The 15,963-nt window shown below is 34.5% G+C and overlaps 1 protein-coding gene and 1 long non-coding RNA gene across 3 annotated transcripts in view; one reads left to right on the forward strand and one right to left on the reverse strand.

The window, feature by feature from the left end:
• spon1a (spondin 1a) overlaps positions 1-15,963 on the forward strand; it is a 316,187-nt gene that overhangs the window by 117,864 nt on the left and 182,360 nt on the right.
• LOC137488291 (uncharacterized) lies at positions 827-7,796 on the reverse strand. Of its 2 annotated transcripts, none has more exons than XR_011007280.2 (7): positions 7,766-7,796; positions 3,974-4,317; positions 3,585-3,728; positions 2,750-2,866; positions 2,618-2,659; positions 2,210-2,296; positions 827-1,824 (listed from the first exon to the last, which is right to left on the reverse strand). It is a non-coding gene; the product is annotated as an uncharacterized lncRNA (long non-coding RNA). The 2 variants fall into 2 exon arrangements; XR_012394359.1 differs by having other exon boundaries at positions 2,166-2,296.

The following is a 15,963-nucleotide window of genomic DNA, read 5'->3' on the forward strand; positions in this document are numbered from 1 at the left end:
TATTTTGTGAGACAACTCTATACAGCAATTCTGTTTAATGGTATATTTACTGATTTAGCCGAATATTTTGTCCCTTAAAACAATTTAAATATATATATATATATATATATATATATATATATATATATATATATATATATATATATATATATATATATATATATATATTGGCAGGATTTTTTTTAATGCTCCAAAACATTAAATCATCAAAAACAAATTACTTATTTAATTATAAATAGGTTTTTTATTTGGAAAATTACTGAAGTTGTCAGTTTGTTGTTCAAAGTTCTGTTATTTTGGTGCACTTTAACTCAAGTACTGACTGCACCATTTCTATTATTTTGCGACTTATGTCTGAGTTGTTTTGAATCACTTCTTAAAATGAACATTATTATAATTAGATTCTTTTGTAAATAAACATAGGAGCAGACAAAATAATGCTGTTCATCACTTACAATTTAGAGAACTTTTGACGAAACTAAATCTACCTGTTTCCAGTAATTAAAAGTGTGTTTATTGTACTTGACTCTTCATGCTTTCGTTTAACTATTTGATTGTTCACTGTTAGACATTTCAAAGGGTTTTTACAGTAACTTACTGGCAACACTGTTGCCAGTAAGTTACTGTATTTTAGATTTACAGTATACAACTGTAAATCCGTTTACAGCATGTTACTGTAGTGTCTGAAAATGGTTAACTACTGTAAACACCTAAGTTAACAGTTAGCTACTGTAAACCTTTTAATTTTGTCCTAAATATTTTATAATATAATTTTATTAATATTATTTTAATACTATAGACCTAAAAAAGACACAATTACAAAATATTAACAAAATAAACACTCTTTATTTAAAACATTGGAGATGCTTAAAACAAGCTTAAAAATGTGTAAAAACATTACATTTCAATCATTCAAAATATTTTATTTTAAGAAAAAAAAACATTGAAAATGACAAAGCACATTAACATACATGTACAAAACTAATTTAAGTGTCTGACCTGCATATTGTTGAGAAAAAAAAAACCCAATTGTACTAAGTACTACTGACATTAAACCAGACACAATTACAAAATATTCCATTCTTTAAAACATTAATAATGCTTAAAGCATTTAAGGAAAATGTGTGAAAATTACATTAAGCAATAAAATCAACACATTAAAAATAAATAAATCACACAAAGCACTAGAACATACATGTACAATAAAAATTTAAACTTCTGAATTGCATATTGTTGGAAAAATAAATATTTGTAACTATTAGCCGACTCAGAAACAACCCAACTTTAAAATATTACTAGTTCTGGTGTCAAATGCTCAACAAGGTCTGAATTCACATGTTCAAATGCAATTCATCTTTATTTCTATTGCACTTTTACAATGTAGATCAATGATGTCAAAGCAGCTTAACATAGAAGTTCTTGTAAATTGAAGCTGCTTCAGTCCAGTTTTCAGAATTGAAGCAGTAAATGTCACTGCTGAAAGTCCAAACACTGAAGAGCAAATCCACCGATCCACCAATCGTAGCCAAGTGATCCAGTGGCGACAGTGGCATGGAACAAACTTCACCAACTGACGAAAGTGTAGAATAAAATCCCTTGAGAGATACCAGGCTCAGTTGGGCACGACCAGTTCTCCTCTAGCCAAACTTGTGCAAGGCCGCAGTCTAGGCACCAGAGGCTTGAAAGTTCACCAGCGGGTGGTCAGGCTGGCCCATTGGATCAATGCGGAAACTCATTGATCACGTGTGTCTTTTAGGATTCACTCCTCCATGACCACCACAGCATCTGGTCAGGATTTGGCCCAGTCCAGGATTATGAAGAACTCTGGATAAGGACAAACAGACTAACATAAGCATAGAAGAAGCTTGTTTAAAAAAAAATAAATCATATACTGGTTAATTATTTTGAAGCATGGCAGCTAGGTTGGGGTAGTTTTCAGCTGGTACTGAGCAACTGGCTCCTGCTCATAACCTGCTCACTACCATGTTTAAAAGATAACTAACCAGAATGTCCTGTTTATTTTTTTCCCTAACAAGGTTTTACAAAAACATTGTAGCATTTGTGATGGGTTGATTCACTGCAGGACAGATTAGACTATTTGTTTTATGTATTCCTAATAAACTAAAACTGACTGAATACTGATAAAACTATTGAGAGTGTCTCACCTAATCCAAGTTCTCAGTTAGCTGGTGAAAGAAGGATAACTCACTGTTGTTCATGGTTGTCATTCTCTTCAGTACTTCTCCTGCTATCTTCTGGCTCACTCTGGTTGTTGCTGTGCATTTTGTTTCATCCTCTGGAATTATTTATACAAAAAATTGTATTATTTTATTTATTACAAAATATTTAGGCAACATGAAATGGGGAAAAAGACATTTAATACATAGACAAATGCATGTATCCCAATACTAATTATTGTATTTTGAAATGTCTGACCCATGACAGACCTCAATCTGCTCAAAAATATTATAAACAAAGATGAAAAAAAAAACCTACTAAATGGTTTAATAAAAAAGGGAAACGATTTTTTTATTTAGCTAGCAACTAAACATGTGACACATTTTGTATTAAAAGTAACGTTAATATATTGAGAAACAAATAGATGTACAGTACTTACTGTTGTATGAGGTCCAGTTTGCACAGGCAGGCTCCCAGTATTCTATATTGAGACCATAAAAAAGCCAAAAATACAGATAAGAATACCATGCTACAATCCACAACCTCCACACAACTTTTTTTATTTGTTTACCTTGGTTGCTTACTGGTCTTGCTTATTTTTTAAGCATAAGGCTGTGCTGATCAAGATGTTCCTCTGAAATGCTGTTTGTTTCTTCAGACAAAACCTGCTGCTGTGCCAGTGCCATATCTAAACAGAAAAAAAATATAATGGTAACAATTATGTTAAACCAAATGTCAAGAGTTGTGATAAAAAAATAATTAGCAAACAATAAATAGCAAAAAGGTGGTTATTAGCATAATGCATAGAGGTAAAATTGGTTTTATATTAGCAGATTCAGACTTCCCCCTTAATAATTTAATTTCATAAAAGTATTATTTGCAAACTCTAAATAGCGAAATCATTTTAGCAGCTAATGACTATCAAAGTACAACATGCTCACGGTCAAATAAACAGTGTTAATGTTGATTTCAAGTCATACTGGCATGCTAATTCTGATTGAATATTCAAAGTAACATGGTAAACAGTATAGAGTCTTCTAAATGAACGAATGTGCGAATATAAAACCAACTTTACCTCTATGCATATTGTAACGTTATAGATTTACGTTAACGTTCTTATAGGTTACGTCGCGATGTTATTTTCTCAAGCTAACGATATAAGTTACTCTAAACCAGAGAAAAATAAGTTCACAACATCTAATATATATAGTATAAATCAATATAAGTTAAACGTTGCACGTTAAAATTTGTTTGAGTCCAATTCAGTATAAACTTAGCTCAGTTTAGCTAACAGTTAACATTACCATTTTAAGATCGCTTCAGCCAATGTTGCCGAGCAAACAAATGCTAATAGAGGTGCTCAAATCAATGTCGAGTGTTGTCAGCACAGACAGACGCGCTTTTACCTGGATTATTTGTTGGTCTTTCATTCATATTCTTCTGGGGGAAAACACTCTCTGCCGGACCGTTGTCTCGTGCTAAGTGTCCTCCAAAACTGTCTGCATACCTCTGGATCCCTCCTAAACCAAAACCCGCTGCAACACCGGTTCCTATGTAAATAAATAAAAAGATATGACGAGAACAATGGCTAATAGTCATAAACAGTCTTATTTAAAGTAATAGTAGTGTTAATGTAATAAATTAAATAAAGGTAACATCTTAATAGATGATATATTTCTCAAATGGGCAAAATAACGCCAAGCCAGAGAAAATAATAATAGCCAACTTTATACTTTACTTTGTTCTATTCTCGTCCACAAAACATTCTGTAAAATGAAACACTGCCTCAGCTTACCAGAGTAAAGTTTGTTAAATCCAGTATGTTCTTCAGGCACACTAATAAATTGTCCTCCAGAATTGCTCCAGGGTCCTCAGGCAAAATGTGGTGCAGAGTAGTCGAATCGCCGCAAGGTGGCGTTGAAGCAGTTGTGGAAAATACAGTATAATACACAAATTTTTACAAATACAGTACATCGCTGTATATGTTGTTCGACGTCACACTAAATTCCCATAATGCAACGGTAAATACAGTTATTTACCGTAAAAGGAATTTGCAGTATTACACTGGGTGAAATACAGTAAATAACTGTGTAATTTACAGAAATGTCTAACAGTGTTGTATGCATTGTGAAAGAATTGCTGCATGTTCTTCATCCAAACTCTCAAATCCGACCTTCAAACTATGGGTGTAACTTTGCTGTTACCTGATTTGTATCACTTTTTTGAACTGGGTTTTAAAACAAAGCATGCAGCGTGTGTGCATAAACAATGCAGTTCATTCTTAGTGAATCCTTTTGTGTACTGCCTAGAATAAAGACTGTTGTCAAAGAACAAAGCTTTGCCAACAGAGACTTCCATATTCTGAAAGGATCTCTCAGGGCAAGATGTGGCTTAGCAACAAGATGGATATCCAGATGGGCACGTTCTCTTCACATCCCATCTATCAATTGTGTTCATGTGTGAGTGGCCTCTCTACAATGCCATACTGCAACCCTGAAAGCATCAGACTGGAGAGATCACAGTCTTTAAACATCCTCTGATAAATGTGACCTCTGGTATCCAATCACTCAGGCGAGATGCAAACTGATCCAGATTCAGATTTATGTTTGAAAAAAGGCTTACCTCAAAGAAGTCAGAAGACACATAGCTGTAGTAGTGTTGCTAAGATGATAGATGAAATTTGATTAGACTGGCTACTGCTATGTGGATGTGATCTCGTCCATTGCCACTGTGTCAAAGTTTAATGCAGTGACAGGAAACATTTCGGGATGTCTTTTCACAGACAGTTTTAAACCATCAGCAACTTTGGATGACCGCCACTGGGCTTTTTCTCCTTGTCACTTCTCCCTTTCACTCTTTCATCATCTGTGCATAATGGAACTTCTCAAACTGCAAAAAAATAAAATAAAATAAAATAAAAAATAAAAAGTATGTTTAGGCAGTAGTCAACATTTGAAGTGGATCTTGTAGTAAAACCGTTAAAACAAAACCAATACTTGTTGGATACATTTCAAATGTTGACTACTATACACTACCTGACAAAAGTCTTGTCGTTCATCCCAGTTGTAAGAACAAGAAACAATAACTTCACTTCTAGTTCATTTGGAATATTGTCAGAAGGTACATTTTTTTCAGATGAATCCAAATCATTACGAATACTGCAGAAGACATTTTAGAACCAGCATGGACACAAGATTCTCACAGAAAGCAGTAAAGTTTGGTAAAGGAAAAATCATGGTCTGGGGTTACATTCAGTAAGGGGACATGCGAGAGTGGATGGCAACATCAACAGCCTGAGGTATCAAGACATTTGCGCTGCCCATTACATTACAAACCACAGGAGAGGGCAAATTCTTCAGCAGGATAGCGCTCCTTTTCATACTTCAGCCTCCACATCAAAGGTGAACAGTCTTTTATTTTCAGGTGAATTATCCCTTTAGGATGCTTCATCTTTGACAAGGAACCCATTTAACTCCACCAATCACAGTTTTTACTGTCTTTTCTCCCTTATTATTGGAAACTCCAATGGTGTTACTATTGACTTTGCGAAAAACATGAATTACTTAAAATAAATAAATTATATATTGTTCTGATTATAATGTATAATTGTCACATGACTGGATGGATATACAAACTTCTTGTTTACATGTGTAGTACATGGAAGAGGTGGAATTTTGTTAAAGATCACAATTGTGGTATCATTGCAATTGTTTCTTATGCCAAGTTCAGACTGCATGATTTTAGCCCCGATTTTGACACCAATATCACCAACAAATGTCTGAAATCACAGGCAAATCGGTGCTCATTCACATGAGTAACAATCACTCAGTGTAAATTATCAAAGGATGAGTCGCCAACACTCGTGATATATTTGGCATGCTAAATATCTGGACCTGTTGGCGATTTGAAATCATGCGGTGTGAAATGTGTTCTGATTGAAAACAACATCGGCGATTACCCACAGTGGGAATGAGAAAGCAACATGGGTACCTGCAGGCCAGCGAGAGGATGGGGGAGAAGTTGAGGGCTTCTAGTTTATTTGGACTAGAGAAAAATATGGTAGCAGCAACAGTGTCGTTTTGACATGTCATCTGAGCAATTCCTCAACCGGCACGAAAAAGTAAAAAGTTAAGGAGAAATTGCTAATTCCCTTCAAATACCAGGTAAGCAAAATAAGAAAATTTTCTACCCCACTAAAGACACCTTTCTCATTGTGCAGTTAATAACGAAACATAGACTATGTCACCTTGCATTGTTTCCATGTCATTTCTCGCATGTGTTTGGTTGTGGGACATGTGTTTGGTTTGTGGACCAAGACAACATTGTCTGCGATTCTCCCTATTGTAGTGTAAATCCATCTTGCAGTGTAAACACAGCAGTGATGGAATGCTAGCCTAGATACTCATGCAGTGTGAAAGCATCTGTGACATGACTACTTTGAAATGTGTGTAGTCTGAACTTGGCATTACTGAGAACAGCTGAATTACAATGCATTTGCTGATTCACCACTTGTCTCTTTTGTAACTATTGTATTGTATGAAATCTAATTTAATGAACACAATTAAAGAAGACATGATATGTGTAAATATGCATATACTCAGACTTTAAAAAAATAAAAAAATAAAAATGGGTTGAAACTATGAGCTATGTGCTTATACAGACTGTTGTCTTAAAGCATCAGGATGAACATCATTGGGCTGTCTTATTTTCATTTTCTCTTTATTTTGCCTCTCTCGGGTCCCAGTGTAGCTTAAGGCTCCTGCCTTGTTAGAAAAATGCCGTCCTGCATAATGCTGTTGACGATTGTTTAATTTCAGTCAACTGGCAGATTTTTGGGCGCTTGTCAAGTCAGCTATAGAGCTGGGCAGAGCTGTTGCCTTTTAGGAAAACAAAGACGTTTTCAAATAAAACAGCTAAAAATGATCCGTTTTTGGCAGGCAAAACTGTTATTATGATTCAACGTCCTGCAATACTAAGCATAGACAAGCAGGTTTTAAAATGCAGTATGAAATTATGAATGTGGATGTGAAATTTGCGAAAATGTTTGTGTAGTGATGATTGCTGTTTATCGGTGGGGCATGCTGAAAGCCTGAAATTATAGATGAGCTGGAAAAAAGTATCAAAACAGCTTTGGTTTTTACTTTATTTCAAAGGTCCACTTTAAGCGTAATATATACTTCAGTTTTTTATGTATATGCTAGGTTATGTTTACAGTGTATGGGATGCTGATTGGCTCCCAGCAGTTTACACATTGAGTGGATGCCAATTTATTCATCTGTGTTGAGTTCACACAGTAGGTCCGAAGTAGCCATCAAAGAGTTGTATATACAATAAATAACAAACACAAAACCTTTATGAAAAATAATAATAATAAAAGTAATTTGAATTATCATTCAGAATCAGTTTGGTGAAGCTCAGCACCAATACAACTGCTATTATAAACAACCTAAAATTGTATTCATTTTAAACAAAACAAAATACATAACAGCTGTTTAAAAATAAATGTATGAGTAATTTTTATAAAACCACAAATTAAAAGTGATATGTCAGCAACTTACGGAAAGTTAGCTGTGTACATTCAAAATACAAAATCTGCTGTTGTGTACAGCTAATAAAAAACATGTAAAACTATTAAAAAAAGATATAACAGCATTTTATGAGCAATACAATCCTAAGATTTTAAATATCGGGTTCTGAAATATAACAGAAATGTGTCACTGTGTCTACTAAACTAATACATTTTGTTATACAGATAACAAGTGTGTTTTTTTATTTGAAACAACAAACATAGAAGTATTAATAATAGTAATTAATTATATAGCGTTATTAGTCTCTCGATCTCTCTCGCAAGCACATTTGGCCTCTTTTGTGTGCACCCCGTCTCTCTCATTCATACTCTGTCTTTCTCACATGCACACTTGGTGTACCTCGTGCATTTAGTCTCTGTTTTTGCTTGACTTTTGTCCAGTCTGCCGCCTCATACACGCTTCCACCAATCCCACAATGCGTCATCGCTGTAAACAGGAAGATGGCTAGACTGCAGCCAAAATGAATTAATTTACCAAGTAATGGACAAATTCTTAATATTGTAATAAAAACGGAATTAATATGTTTAAAAGGTAACACTTTACAATAAGGTTCATTAGTTAATGCATTTACTAACATGAACTAATCATGAACAATATTTGTACAGCATTTATTAATCATAATTAAACATTTACTAATGTATTATTAACATCCAAACTCATGCTTGTTAACATTAGTTAATGCAACATGAGCTAACATGAACTCACAATGAACAGCTGTATTTTTATTAACTAATGCTAACTAACATGAACCAACACTGTAGTAAATGTATTGTTCATTGTTTGTTCAGGTTAGTAAATGCATTAAGTAACATTTACTAATGAACCTTATTGTAAAGTGTGACCATTTAAAAAGTAATGCGTTATAGTATTAGTTAATGTGAAAAGTAATCACTTCGGTTCAATTCAATATTTCGGTGCATTGACAATGCTTTCCATACATAGCTTTATATTTTCTTCACTGCAGAAATTCTTGTATTAAAATATATAAATATATTTATATTTATATACAATTTGTAATACAATTTTGTCCTTTAATACAAGCAGTCAGATATATAAACTGTACCTTTAAACAACATGAGCATTTATAGCAAATAACATAAACAAATATAAATATCCCGCTCGCTTTCTGATCCTTGTCTACCAAGTTCTCTTACACCCCTTTGATTGATCACACGCTCAACAGAAAGGTCTGCGATTGGCTCTTATGTGCTGGCTCTCTTTACAGATGAGTGACACTTACAAATGGCAGAGGCGATCACAGCTGACCCATGATAGACACCACGGTGGTGAAAACTATGCAGACGCGCTCGTGTCTGTATCCAGAAGTATTGCTGTAACAGCTGAGAGGAGAAGAAAAAAAAAAAAAAAACGCCAGCAGGTCAAATAGGCCACAGTGAGAGAGAGAGAGAGAGAGAGAGAGAGTAAAAGAGTTTACTTTCATTCTCTCGATTGCAGTGAAATAGAGGCTTCTGCTGTAAATGTCAGTGAAAGTCTGTCCAGCAAACACACACACAGTGAAATTGTGCACATTCTGTGTTATTAAGCAGTTGGAGCATTGTACATACTTGCCTCCCTCGCCATAGTAAGCTACGGCAACATAACGCATATGAAATAAATGATGTCAGTACATAATGTACTGATGTCAGTACATAACCAAATTGTCCGCGTCTGCATCATAGTCCACCGAAGAAACAATTCATTTTGACACCCCTAATGATCTGTGATTAGCTAGCTTGGTATCGCTGTAACGGGTGTGGGTGGGGCCAAGAGGCATAGGAACAAAGTGTGGACACTAATAGCATTTTTAACACATTTTGTTGACTTTAAATTGCATTGCAACTACGTGTCATGTCTAATTAGAACTACAGTTCAAATAAGAGTATAAGTAGACTGTGTGGTTAGGGTTGGGGTTATAGCTCTTTTAGAATAAATATTGTGTCTAAACAGCTTAACATAGAAGTTGTAGCAAATTTAAACTGTGTCAGTCCAGTTTTCAGAGTTGAAGTTCAGTTCAGATCAGTGTGGTGTAATTTCCACTGCTGGAAGTCCAAAAGTTGAAGAGCCAATCCATTAATGTGCAGCTTCACAAGTCAGTGGCGAGGAACAAGCTTCACCAATTGGCAAAAGTGAAGGAAAAGCAACCTCAAAAGAAACCAGGCTCAGTTGTGCACAACCATTTCTCCCCTGGCCAAACATCTTGTACAGAGCTGCAGTCTAGGAGCTGAAGGCTGTAGAATGTTGGATGTCCATTGTGGAGAAGTTGCAGGTGTAAGTAGATCACCGGCAGGTTTTCAGGCTGGCCCACGGGATCATTCGAAGACTTGTCTGTAACTGGGGTCTCATGCTCTCCACCTCTCCATGACCACCACAGCATCTGCTCAGGAGAAGGCCTAGTCTAGGATTATGGAGACTTCAGGATAAGGAAAAAACAGACTAACACAAGTGTCTATGCCGTTTAATTTATCTTTTGGGAAGTGTTCCTGACTCCGGTTGCACTTATTATTGCAGCCTAACAATCCTTTAGAGGATTTGGCAACTGTGATGGAGTTCCACATACAGCTTTTTTTGAAGATAATTGTCAGTATGGATGGGTCAAAACCATAGACTGTAAAATATATGGACGTAGTATCCATGACTTCACCCACAGGTATCTGAAGAACCCAAAGCAAGCTATCAGTAGACGTGGCCTACTGTCACCATTTTGTTTGTGCGTCATTGCACTGACCGTGGATACCAAACAAGGGCAAAAAGGCGGAGTGTGAGCAGAGCTACAGACGCCTGCTATCATTTTGCTTAGACTGTCTTTTCTATGGGAGAAACACTTAGTACTTCATTACCTGTGACTTGTTTGTATTCTGACCACAAGTGCTTGGTTGTAAACTATATCAATAAAATGTTTAGACTTTTAAAACACTGCTGTGATACATTGAGCCACCAAACATTCTTTTGACGTTTTTCTACATAAGGAGAATTTGAATTACGTCCAAACACTTCAGATATAGTCTGTGTTAGGAAATGCAAGGCTATTGATGAAATCCATCATAACACTGTTTGACAATGTTTCAGATAACTGATCTACAGCCTACAGCTTGTCCGTCTGTCAGATTCTGGAGTACATTACAGTTCTAAAGAAAAATATAAGTTATAAATGATCCTAAATAAAACAAATACATTTATAGAGATATATAACCATATAATTTCATTCACCTGGGAAATGGAGACCACATGAATGGTTTGTGAACACAATTAAGTGCATACAGCATGCCATATTATCTGATTATGGTAAGAAATAATTCAAGAAGGCAACTGACTGTAAGACAAAACAAAAATAGGTCATATATGTCAGGTTCAGCGGGTAATCAGCTGGAATCAGCTGAGGTGAAGTGACAGCGACCAGCGAGACCTAGCTGTCACTTAAATGGCCACGCCGTTAATTATGCAGACTTAATAAAACTTAATATAAAATAAATGGATGAGTGATAAAAATAATTGCCCCCTCACAGTTGTCATGAAGGGTAGTATTAGCTATATAAACCTTTTTTTTTTTTTTTTTTTTTGTACCTTAAGGCTATAAACACCTTTTTTTCTGCTGTAAAGTTGGCCATTTTAACAGTGGGGTTAATAGAAATTTGCTCTATATGCAGCTAGGACTAGCAGAAATTTGATGAATTGCAGTTTCAGTTACTTTTGCTTCACGAGGGAGAGAGGGAGGTTGTCACTTGGTCAAAAAAGGAGCAAATATCACATAAAAAGTAATGTAATGGGAGTAATCCAATAAAAAGGTAAGGGTCGTAAAAGGCAGAAACAATTATTAACCAAAAACAAGGTAGACAGGGCAAAACAGAAAAGGCAAGAACAGGCAAGATAATGTCCAACATCTTCAATACATTCTAATATGAATGTGTGGGAATGTGGTGCGTATATACTGTGTGAAATCATTGATGTCATGCAGCTGTGTCCGTGTAATCAGAGTCCAAATTGCTAAACTGTTTCAGCTGTAAGATGCAAAGCATGATGGTACGTGTAGTCTGGATAAATGGCTGGTAGAGTGTTTAGCTGCGTCCCAAATCGCATACTTATGCACTATTCTATGCCATTTTGTAGTATAAATAGTGTAAGTAGTGTGTTCACACTGAAAACTCTAAAAATAATAATTGCACTTTAATTACCCGGATGATGCCCTCATTCAGCCGCTAAAATGAAGTGTGTAATGATGGACACTTCACGCACTCAGCGACCGCAGGTTTGCTTACGTAGCGGAAAGGGCGGAGCTATCGGACGCACATGTTGAATAACTTTATTTATTTTGGATGGTGAAAGCAAAATTCTCCTACGAGAGTGATTATAGCGCCTCCCGATGGTGAATGCGGCAATACTTACGGCAGGTATTATCTGATAATTCGGTCGTTTATTTCACTGATTTGGCAACCGTCAAACGTCATCAGGGAAACGGTTTGAATTTCCGCTTAGTAAAAACACATTAGTGTGCCATTTGGGACAACACTACATACATATACTATCCTGTTGAGTGTGTAAGTGCATAAGTACATAGTGGATGAGTGCATAGTGTATAGTGTGCCATTTGGGACGCAGCTTTTATCTAGCTAGAGTGTCCTCTAGTGAGTGGGTGCTCCATCTAATAAATCAGTAGTTCTTGTGTAAATCTATTGCGATGTTTCTACTGTTGCTATGGTAAGAACAATTATAGTTATATAACAAATTTAAAATACTTTAGTCTTCATATCATCATAGTCTTCATAGTTAATATATTGTGTCTAAAAGTGCAAGGAAATCGTGAGGCTTCCTACATCTTTCCATCATGCTACCATCAGCCATTTTCTGCAGTGTTTGGGTGCTCTGTGTTTGTCTGAAGTAATTAGTCTACCGTTATTACTGAAATGAGCATATTCCATACAAAAGTATGAAGCTGATTGGTTAGTTCCAGTCACATTAATGGCAGTGCAGTTGTGACAGTCTGAAAAGTTAAGATGTTTCCCACTCTAGGTGTGCCTGGAAAACAATAGTGCATCACAATGTGTGCATGTACAGCTTAATTAGAAATAATGAACTTGTCCACACAAAAGATGTAATATGTGAACAACCCCTTTGCTGGTTTTAAATGGTCAAGCTAGTTGGCTGGTCTGATCAGGATATAGCTGGTTTTGGCTAGTCTCCCAGTGTCACTAGGCTGGTCAAGTCATTCTAGCTGAAGACCCATCTAAAACCAGCCTGGTCAACCATCTAACCAGCTTGGGGTGGTATAAGTTTGTTTTGTTTGTTCGCTTGTTTGTTGCTCAGCAGGTTATTTTATACTACAACATACCAAAGTTTACTGTAGCAACAATTAAAGTAACATAAATGATTTATGCCAGTTTATTAGTTCACTAGTTTGCTGACAGAACCATTAGCAAAATGTTATGGAAACTGCCATACACACTGCAATGTTAATTTACTATAGTATGGTTCAAAAACACTATAGTATTTATTACAAATAAATGTAATATGTTTTAATATGAGCACACATGCAACACATTCTCACTCTCAACTCATCACACATTAATGCTTGACTAGGACTGTTTATCATCACTTTTAACAGAATTCCTTGGTTTTCAATATGTAGGTACTTCAATGTATAGTGTGCATTTTAGAATGCCCTCGGATCTCTGGAATCTGACTAAAAGGCATCACATTTCAAACTAAAAGGCTTTAGCCTTGATAGCCTTTGATAAAAAAAAGCATCATCCCTGAGACTAAAAGCGTGTAGGTCTCACGAAAAGCAATGCCAAGTGCCAGATCGTATACAAGTGAACATCTTACAAAACAGTTTCAGAAATGTCTCTCTGACTCACATAAGTCTCACAAGACACAAAAATGTCACATAAGCTGTTGGAAACCCAGAGCACCTTCAATTCCTTTGAAAAAAATCTATTTTTATAATACTGGTACAAAAAATAGTTACCCCAAATACCATGTATCGTGTTTGATTGAGTTATTATGAAGGACAAAAGTATTCATAATATTTCCGATATTATCTGCTATACTGATAATATAAACTGCACTTAATTGTGACAATTATTAATTAGTAGTTATAAAAAATGTTTTATATATAAATATATATATATATATATATATATATATATATATATATATATATATATATATATATATATATATATATATATATATATATATATATATATATATATATATATACAGTTGAAGTCAGAATTATTAGCCACCCTGAATTATTAGTCCCCCTGTTTATTTTCTGTTTAACGGAGAGATTTTTTTCAACACATTTCTAAACATAATAGTTTTAATAACTTGTTTCTAATAACTGATTTATTTTATATTGGCCATGATGACAGTAAATAATATTTGATTATATATATATTTTCAGGACATGTCTATACAGCTTAAAGTAAAATTTAAAGGCTTAATTGGTTAATTTGTTAACTAGGCAGGTTAGGGTAATTAGGCAAGTTATTGTATAATGATGGTTTGTTCTGAAGAAAAAATTCTTTAATGGGCTAATAATTGTGTCCTTAAAAGGGTGTTTGAAAAATTAATAACTGCTTTTATCTTAGTTGAAATACATCAAATAAGACTTTCGCCAAAAGAAAAAAAAAATATTATGAGACATACTGTGAAAATCTCCTTGCTCTGTTAAACATCATTTGGGAAATATTTAAAGGAAAAAATATCAAAGGGGGGCTAATATATATATATATATATATATATATATATATATATATATATATATATATATATATATATATATATATATATATATATATATATATATATATATATATATATATATATATATAATTTATGTATTTATATATTCTTATCTATATATTATATCTATATATTTCTTAGGTTGATGATAACCAATTATTTTGCAGCAATTCCTTGAAAATATTAAACTGAACACTTTTCAGAAGTGACATCCCAAGCCATTTCATTTAATGCCTTTTTGACTGATGCATTTTTGTTGGATACCTTTCATTGGATGTGATTTTGTTTGATGCAGTTTTTCATCTGATGCCTTTTTTAGGTTTTGCCTCATGCCTTTCTGTGCACTTACATACAAAATACTTTGATTTAAGGTATTATACTGACTCTATGCAACTTCAGGGATAGTATAATAAGTAAATGCAAAGTCAGCTGAATCCTTAAAAACTACCCTGGCTTAAGAATTAGTTTTTTAGGTGAACTATACCTTTAAGCTGCTTCATTTTGTCCAGCAGAATATGGATTAATTGTATTAATAACAAGGTTAATATGAGTTAAAACTGCTAAGGTCATGTGCTTCATTTTTTGGAGGGCACTGCTGAATATTTCAGGCCAGGCTGCTGTAGCTTGGAGCTGCACTATTTGTATTTTCCAAAACAAACTTTTTAGACACAATAAAGTAAGGCTGTCCTTGAACAACATCTTGGTTTGCTGAAGGAGACTGAATGTTATATGTTATAAAATTATGTCAACAGTAAAGCAATATAGCAGTGCTGCTCAAAGTACAGTCCCTGTGACAGACTTTGATGTGCTTGTTTTTCTGTAATATTGTAATATCTACCTATCATATTTTATTCTATTTTCTATATTTATATTTATATATATATTTGTATTGGCATTGATGCTTCCACAAAAAGCTTTTTAGGACCAACATAAAACATACTATTGTAATTTAAAGTAAATACTTCCATATTCTAGTATTACTGTATATTTTATAGTATTTACAACTCTTTGTTAATGAATGCTTTAGCACACTCACTATATTCATTCATTCATTTTCTTATCGGCTTAGTCCCTTTATTAATCCGGGGTCACTACAACAGAATGAACCGCCAACTTATCTAGCACATTTCACACAGCGGATACCCATCCAGCTTCAACCCATTTCTGTGAAACAACCATACACACTCATTCTTACCCATACCCTATGAACAATTTAGCCTACCCAATGCCTCTGAATGCCCAGTCTGCTTTATCATTGTGGAAAACAAAATTAAACATTTTAAATTGCAAATGATTAATAAAACTTGAATTCATATGTTTTGTCTACAACATCGATGTAATACGATCTCTCTAAATAGATGAATAAACATTTACAACTTATTATTTTCATTATAATATATATTTATGAGCAATATCACACGAGTAGCGGCACAATATGGCTTTATTTTGGCACTGG

Source organism: Danio rerio, chromosome 18 (assembly GCF_049306965.1).
Source record: "Danio rerio strain Tuebingen ecotype United States chromosome 18, GRCz12tu, whole genome shotgun sequence".
Lineage (NCBI taxonomy): Eukaryota > Metazoa > Chordata > Actinopteri > Cypriniformes > Danionidae > Danio > Danio rerio.